The sequence below is a fragment of the Ailuropoda melanoleuca genome, unplaced genomic scaffold (genome assembly GCF_002007445.2).
Source record: "Ailuropoda melanoleuca isolate Jingjing unplaced genomic scaffold, ASM200744v2 unplaced-scaffold4964, whole genome shotgun sequence".
Taxonomy (NCBI): Eukaryota; Metazoa; Chordata; class Mammalia; order Carnivora; family Ursidae; genus Ailuropoda; species Ailuropoda melanoleuca.
In genome coordinates this window covers 6,466-14,402 of record NW_023222325.1, presented here as the reverse complement: position 1 = coordinate 14,402, position 7,937 = coordinate 6,466, and the positions used below count along the sequence as shown (strand labels likewise).

Below are 7,937 nucleotides of genomic sequence, written 5' to 3'. Positions count from 1 at the left end.
GGGCTTCCTCCTTTCCGATGATGCTTCTCAAATGAATGATTTTGCTCCAATCAGATTGTCTAGAGTTGGCCCTGAAAAGCCACATCATCGTTGGTGAAGTCGTGGGGAACAAGAATTTGAATTGTAATGAATGTACACATGAGCATCAGACATTTTTTTCTGGAAGAGGAGAGGGGTTAGGTTTAGAGGATTCCCAAGAAAGCTGGTGACAGTTGGTAGAAATATAACATTTGTGAATCTTGTGCCTTGAGCCCCCAAAATGATGGGGCTGAAGAGAGAGATGATAGATTTGAAGATCCAAGAACATCAAGTGCCTGGAGGAGCCCAGGTCCTGCAGGAGGAGGATCATAAAAAGCAGGAAAGAGGAACTTGGCCAAAGCTACACAAAGGACCTTATCAATAAGAGAGAGGAGAGGGGTGCCTGGGTGGCAAAGGCGGTTAAGCATGTGACTCCTGATTTCCGCTCAGGTCATGATCTCTGGGTCCTGGGGTCAAGTCCCATGTCAGGCTCTGCCCTCAGTGGGGATTCTGCTTTGGGGTCTCCCTCTCTCTTCCTCTGTCCCTTCCCCACTCGTGCCATCTCAGTCTCTCCCAAAATAAAATAAATAAATCTTTACCAAAAAAAAGTATAAAAATAAAAAAGGAAATAAATTACATGTGGATGGTGGATCTATGGGTCCGAGTCCTTGCAACCTGTGAAGCTNTGTGAAGTCAATTTCCTTACGGTTGACAGTGGGCATTGTCATGGCCGTCTTGGGAAAGGAGAGGGGACAATCAGGGTGAAGTGAGGACTCAGGCCACTGCCCCTGGGATTATGTCCCCGACCAAAACTCAATGTTGCCCTCAGCTCCTCAGTCCCCCCACCTCACCAAACATAGGGCCATGATCCCTTTACCTCACTGATGAGAAAGGTGTCCAAGGTCTCTGGGACCTTCCCAGCCCTCAGATTTCATAACTGGGACCAGGAAGCAGTGTCTGTCAGTGCATTCTTTCAAGAGGCAGCCACGGTGGTGCCCATGACTTTCTGTCCCCATGATTTCCTACCTTCTTCTGCTCCCTCCTGCTACCCTCCCTCCTCTCTCCCTGAATCATTAATTTCTTATTTCCCTTCTCCTGTCATCTCCAACAACCGGACTGTTCTTTGCAATGGGAACAGTGGAGGAATGATCATGGGTTTACTGACACGCTCCCTAGTCAATCAGTTGATCAATGAGCCAATGCAACTAACATGGAGGCGGCTGCCACAGGCCTGGGGTGATGCTGGGCCATGAGAGTGACCATCAACTGGGCAATCAAGTGACTGCCCCATGCCTGGGCTCATCTTGGGCACCTGAGACACACTTCCTATTGATGACAGCCCATAAGTGTCCTAGCCCAGAGAGGAGATGAATGTGACAGTAGGGGTAATGGTACTTGTCTGAATTCCCCTAGTCTGTCAGTGGGGTGATGGGCATTCTCCAGCTGGTGTGGCCACATAAACACCAGCACCTGCAGTGTTCACCAAAGACCCTGAGACCTGGAAGGACTAGGAGAGGCCCCGAGCAGATGGATGGAAGGTCCGAAGGTGGGCTGTGACCACGATGTGGGGACCAGGCCCATCACTGTCAGTGGGATCTGACAGGAGCAAAGACCCCGGCCCCACTTCCCAGAGCCTCTGTCCTGGGCCCGGTCAGTCCCAGGAGACCAGTTCAGAGGGACCATAAGAGCCAGTGTGTGCTGCCAGCCCAGCAACATTCACACAGGCCTCTAGAATTCCCGTCAGCCAGGGAGGGTCTCCGGGCAGCTGCGTATGGGCCTGTCTCCCATGGAGTCAAGTGCAGGTCTTGCTCTTGTCCCAGTATAAGGGATGTGGTGAGGAGAAAATAGAAATGTGCTCCAGGATGTGCCTCTCACCTCACATCTGCAGCAGAATGACTCGGGGAGTATTGCTCGCTATGAATGGGGTTAGAGCATATGGAGGCATTTGGTTCCCAGGCATGAGCTGAGGGCCACCGCTTGGCCTCCCGCGGTAATAGGGCTATAATGTGTGCCCTGTGACAAGATTTCTTTATCTCGCCTTTTCTTTTCTTATTTTCTTTCCTTTTCTTTTTTTTTTTTTTTTTTTTTTTGAATGTGGACAATGGCCATTGTGCAGTGGCAGTGGGATACACCTCCTGGAGAAATATGCAATCTCTCTCTCACTCTTTCCATCTCTCTTTCTCCCTCTCTACATCTCTCTTTTTGTGTCTGACTCTCCCTATCTACCACACAAAAACACACACTCACAATCATACCACATAGAGCCACAAAAGACACCGCAACCCAAGCCTCACACACGCATACCCACACCACACACAGGTAGTACAATGGCTTCCTAAGACTGTAGACACATGGGCACACTTTTTCACCTGGGAAATCTCTGGTCCCCCACACCCCCACAACCCAATCAGGGCAGCTCGCCAGACTGAGGATTGCAAGGATGCCCCACCTGCATTACCATCTAGAGTTTTGTCTCAGGAAGAGCCTGATTCCAGAATATGTACCACATCCGCTGGTTGCTGGGGTCACCTGCAGGTACAGAAAAGAGGACACCATAAGGCTCAGGTCATGCTATACTCTGTCCGTCTGCATGAGCTTTATTTTCCTCAATGACTTTAGGAACCCAGATGGAACACAGTGGTTGAGTCCAATGACCCCAAAGTAAGTGAACTGGAAGCCTGTAGGAAGTTGTTTTTCCTGGGGGACATGTCTGTCCAGTCCATTCAGGACGGTGACTATAAAATGCTTCATCCAAGCCAGAGAAAGTGTTACTGAGGGACAGGATCCTAGCACAGCATTTAGAACCAGGTTTGGTGTCGCCAATGGTAAATGTCCTCTCAAATCAGCTAACGGTTGGCAAGAGACAACCAGTCAACGCTCTCCCCACCAGGGAAATTACATATGTATAATCTCAAAAGTATATATAGCTTTTTACATAAAATCTGTATATGAAAATAATTTCATTTCCATATACAAGCAGTTGACATTAGGAAAATGAATTTTGTTTTAGTATTATGTTCAATTCGCCAAAACAGAGTATACTGTCTGAATTTCATCTGAATTTGATTGGAAAGAAACCCAGAAAGCAATATTTGTTCCTCGGGGATAGACAGGCGAGCTCACCTTGGCAAGAGGCAGGCCCTCCTCCTCTTTAACACTCTGAAAAAGCCATGACCAGACAGCACCATCATCAGTCACATCTAGAAGGACACAGAGTACCTGTCAGCGTATTGGTGGTGCTGCTCAAGAATGATGCGGTGAGGGGCGCCTGGGTCGCTCAGTCGGTGAACCATCTGCCTTCAGCTCAAGTCAGGACCACAGGGTCCTGGGATCGAGGCCCGGATGGGGCTTCCTGCTCAGCGAGGGTCTGCTTTTCTCTCCCTCTGCCCCTCTCACCTGTTTGTGCTCTCACTCGCTCTCTCTCAAATAAATAAAATCTTTAAAAAAAAAAGAATGCCTCGGGGAGTATTGCTCACTATGAATGGGGTTAGAGCATATGGAGGCATTTCGTTCCCAGGCATGGGCTGAATGCCACCGCTGCGCCTCCCGCAGTAATAGGGCTATAATGTGCGTGCTGTGATGAGATTTTTTTATCTCTTTTCATTTTTCTTTTTCTTTTCTTTTCTTTTCTTTTCTTTTCTTTTCTTTTCTTCTTTTCTTTTCTTTCTCTTTTTCTTTTTCTTTCTTTCTTTCTTCTTTCTTCTTTCTTTCTTCTTTCTTCTTTCATTTTTTTTAGAATGTGGACAATGGGAATTGTGCAGTGGCAGTGGGATACCCCCCCTGAAGAAATATGCAATCTCTCTCTCACTCTTTCCATCTCTCCCTCTCCCTCTCTGCATCTCTCTATGTCTGTCTCTCCCTGTCTTCCACACAAAATCACACACTCACAGCCACACCACATAGAGCCACAAAAGACACCCCAACCCAAGCCTCATGCACACACAACCGCACCACACACAGGGAATACAATGGCTTCCTAGGACTGTAGACACATGGACACACTTTTTCACCTGGGAAATCTCTGGTCCCCCACACACCCCCACAAACCCAATCAGGGCAGCTCGCCAGACTGAGGATTGCAAGGATGCCCCACCTGCATTACCATCTAGAGTTTTGTCTCAGGAAGAGCCTGATTCCAGAATATGTACCACATCCGCTGGTTGCTGGGGTCACCTGCAGGTACAGAAAAGAGGACACCATAAGGCTCAGGTCATGCTATACTCTGCGTGAGCTTTATTTCCCTCAATGACTTTAGGAACCCAGATGGAACACAGTGTCAACCACTGTGGGGGACATGTCTGTCCAGTCCATTCAGGACGGTGACTACAAAATGCTTCATCCAAGCCGGAGAAAGTGTTACTGAGGGACAGGATCCTAGCACAGTGTTTAGAACCAGGTTTGGTGTCGCCAATGGTAAATGTCCTCTCAAATCAGCTAACGGTTGGCAGAGACAACCACTCAATGCTCTCCCAAAAAGGAAAATTGTATGAGATATATATGTATAATCTCAAATATACATTGTCTGATTTTCATCTGAATTTGATTGGAAAGAAACCAAGAAAGCAACATCTGTTGCTTGGACAAAGAACTTCTAGCTCACCACGGCGAGAGGTGTGCCTCTGGCTCTGTCTCCTTTGGTGGGATTGAAGTCTTCCTCCAAGGCATCTAGGACACAGAATACCTGTCAGCACATTCCTCTTGTTGCTCAAGAATATTCATGGAATGTTGCTTGATATGGACAGGAGGCTGGAGTGTATGGAGCCAGCTGGTTACCAAGCATGGACTGAAGTGCCCCTGCTGGGCCACCCACAGCAGTAAGGCTCTAAAGTGCACAGTGTGATGACATGGCTTTGGAGAAGGGTGATATCATGCAGTATCTGTCTGACATATCTCCTGGAGAAACACGTTTCTCTCTCTCTCTCTCTCCCTCTCTCTCTTTCTCAGTCTTCTCTCTCTCTGTCTCTGTCTTTGCCTCTGTTTCTCTTGCTCTCTCTCCTCTCTCTCACACACACACACACACTCACAATCACATACACAAGACACGTAACCCCCAAGCCTCAGGCACACACACCCACACCACCCAGGGGGAATGCATTGGTTTCCCAAGACTAGAGATACATGAACATAGTTTCTCGCCTGGAAGTCTGCTTTTCCCCACACTCCCAAGCCTCAGTCCTACCAGGAACCTGGAATCAGATGGCTCTCCAGACTGAGGACAGTGAGGACATCCCCCCACCTGCCTTACCATCTAGAGTTTTTCCTCAGCAAGGGACTGATTCCAGAATACATACCACTTCCCCATGGTGCTGGGGCCACCTGCATTTACAGAAAAGAACACACCCTGAGAGTCAGGTCATATGCATACTGTGTCATCACTGGTTCTCTTGGTGACTATTGAAAACCACATGAGAAACTGCAGGAAAGACAAAGGCCTGGAAAGGAAGCACAGCCTGCACCCCTGGAAAAGGCATGAGCTTTTCCTGGGGGATGGATCTCTCAAATTCCCTGAAGCACAATTACAGAACTTTTAATTCAGGGAAGAAAAACTGCTTCTGAATAAAATGTCCCCTACCACAGTTTACAACCTCTCCTTCCAATACCCCAAGAAAATGGTACCTCACATCTAAAAACTACACTGTCATGTTGTCATAGCTGAACTCACTTCAAAAAGAGGAAACTCAAGTAAGAAGCATTTCTCTCAGGCAAAGACATCCAAGCTTACCCTGGATGTGTTGGGCCACAGTGCTTTCTTGCCAAGGTCCTCCACCACACCCTTGGTAGACACTAAAAGGATGCAGAGTAAGTGTTAGTCCATTGTTGGTCCTACTCGGAAATTACTGTGTGATCACTGTTCATATGGACACGAGAGAAGACTGTATGGGAGTGACTGGTTAAGAAGCATGGGCTGAGCTGCTGCTGGGCCATTCTTCTTGGTGGGTGAGGAAAAGCAAACAAGAGGATGAGGAAATGAAGGAGAAACAGACCTTTGAGTTTCTAGCTTAAGGCAAACTGGTCGATGTGAGTCAGTCAGTCTACAAATAGGTCACCTGGTTGCACACTGTGGTGTCCTGAGGGAGCCCCAACCCTCCCTCTGCCTGTAGCGAAGTCTCTCTATTTGTTTTGCCAGGATTAAGCTCCTCCAACTGGCCATCTAAATGGGAGACAGACTAGAGGACACAGAGTACCTTCCAGCCATGGTGCTCTATCTCATGAATGACTCAGAGAGCTCTGCTTGACTTGAACGACAGAACAGTGGAGATGGATGTAGTTGGTTAAACATGCAGTTGCCAATGGCAAGATTTGATTCCTTCTGATGGTTCAGTAATTTACAGTGTATCTATATTACAAACTGAGGGCTGCTAAAGGGGGGGTTGGTGAGGGATGTGGTTGGTTTAACAGCATGCACTTGCCAATGACAAGATTTGAGTCTTTCAACAGTTGAGTAATATTCCCATATATCTAGAGAACACACTGAGGCTGCTGAAGTGGGGGGATGGGGTAATTGGGTGATGGGCCTTAAGGAGGGCACTTGATGGAATGACAACTGGCTGTTACCGCAACAGATGAACCACTAAGTTCTACCCCTGAAACTACTAATACAGTATATGTTAACTAATTTGAATTTAAATTAAAAAAGAAAACCTGCAGTTGGCTATTGGTGAGCCCCCTTCTTCATGGAAGGAGATGCAGAGAAGAGAAGCAGCAAAGAAGGGAGAAACAGAGTCCTGGCTTTGCCATGGAAGGCAAAGGTACACCAGAAACGAATGGAATATGGTGTGTCAACTCAACTACTTCAATTAAAAAATAATAATGATGAAAAATAAAGACACCCTAAAGACAGAAGATAGTCCAAAAACTTAAAAATATGAAATAAATAAAAATAACATCATTAATCTTATGGTATTTTTCCATCCAGAGTGTGTCTCATGTATGTGTTCACTGAGTCGGGTGGCTCTCTGTGCTAGCAGTAGTCATCCACTAATGGGATGGTCCTTTACAGTGGGAGGCCTGGGTTCCTCCCGACGTCCTCTACCCCAGCTCTGTAAGAGAGGTGCAGGGAAAAGAGTGGACCCTGGGTTAGTAACCAAATGTTACTTTGAGTTCTTATTTGTCCTTGTTGCTTGGGTGTGTCATTACCAGCACTGGAGGCTTTCTGGGGCTCAGGGGGATCATGCAATCAAAGAGCACTAAACTATCTCTTGATTCCCGTTTGGGGCCAGCCACTGAGAAGTGACCCAACACTGAGAGAGATTTACCAGGTTTTTCAATGTTGTGCCTCCCAGTCTCAAAATCTGTGAGCTGGACAGACAGTTTGGACCTTCTGTGTACTTTTCACACTAAGGCTAGGCCCAAGTCTGCCCTCCATGTGACCACTGAAGCCACCTCATAATGGTAGACAGTACTTGGGATCTCTGTAGACTCATGCAGTTCAGATATATACACAGGCCTTGGAAAGATCCTGCATGGTTTCTGTTGAGCCCATGGCTCAGAGCTATGCTTGTCAGTGTGGTAAGTGCAGTTCAGTATCTCAGAGTAGCAGCATGGGCCCAGCCATCTGGGTTCACATTTTGGCATTTCCACTTGAAAGCTTGTGTGCTTGGGCGCATTCAGCTCTGTGCCTCAGTTTCTCCATCTGAAGAGTGCCCTTAGCAAGCAAAGTACTGCATTGGTGGTGAGGGTTGAATGGTTAGTGTAAGTAAAGCATGCCGTGGAAATGCTCAGGAAGGTTCCTTGGAGGTGAAATGTCTCGTCTGAGATGCCATAACTTCACAAAACTTAGAGCTGCAGTCAAACTCTGCTGTCCAAGCTCCCAGGCCAGTGCTTTCTCCACGAAACACACCTGCTTTGTCTAAAAAGGACTCCTTTATGTTAAGCCAGGCCCGGTGTTTAAGGAGTCACATAAAGGTCTCAGAAATGCT

The 7,937-nt window shown here is 47.3% G+C and overlaps 1 long non-coding RNA gene across 1 annotated transcript; it reads right to left on the bottom strand.

Moving 5' to 3' along the window:
- Window positions 1-4,166: 4,166 nt before the first annotated feature.
- On the bottom strand, window positions 4,167-5,801 carry LOC117799444. The gene is made up of 4 exons (XR_004622973.1): window positions 5,741-5,801; window positions 5,310-5,334; window positions 4,619-4,683; window positions 4,167-4,191 (listed from the first exon to the last, which is right to left on the bottom strand). It is a non-coding gene; the product is annotated as an uncharacterized LOC117799444 (long non-coding RNA).
- Between the last annotated feature and the right edge of the window lie 2,136 nt (window positions 5,802-7,937).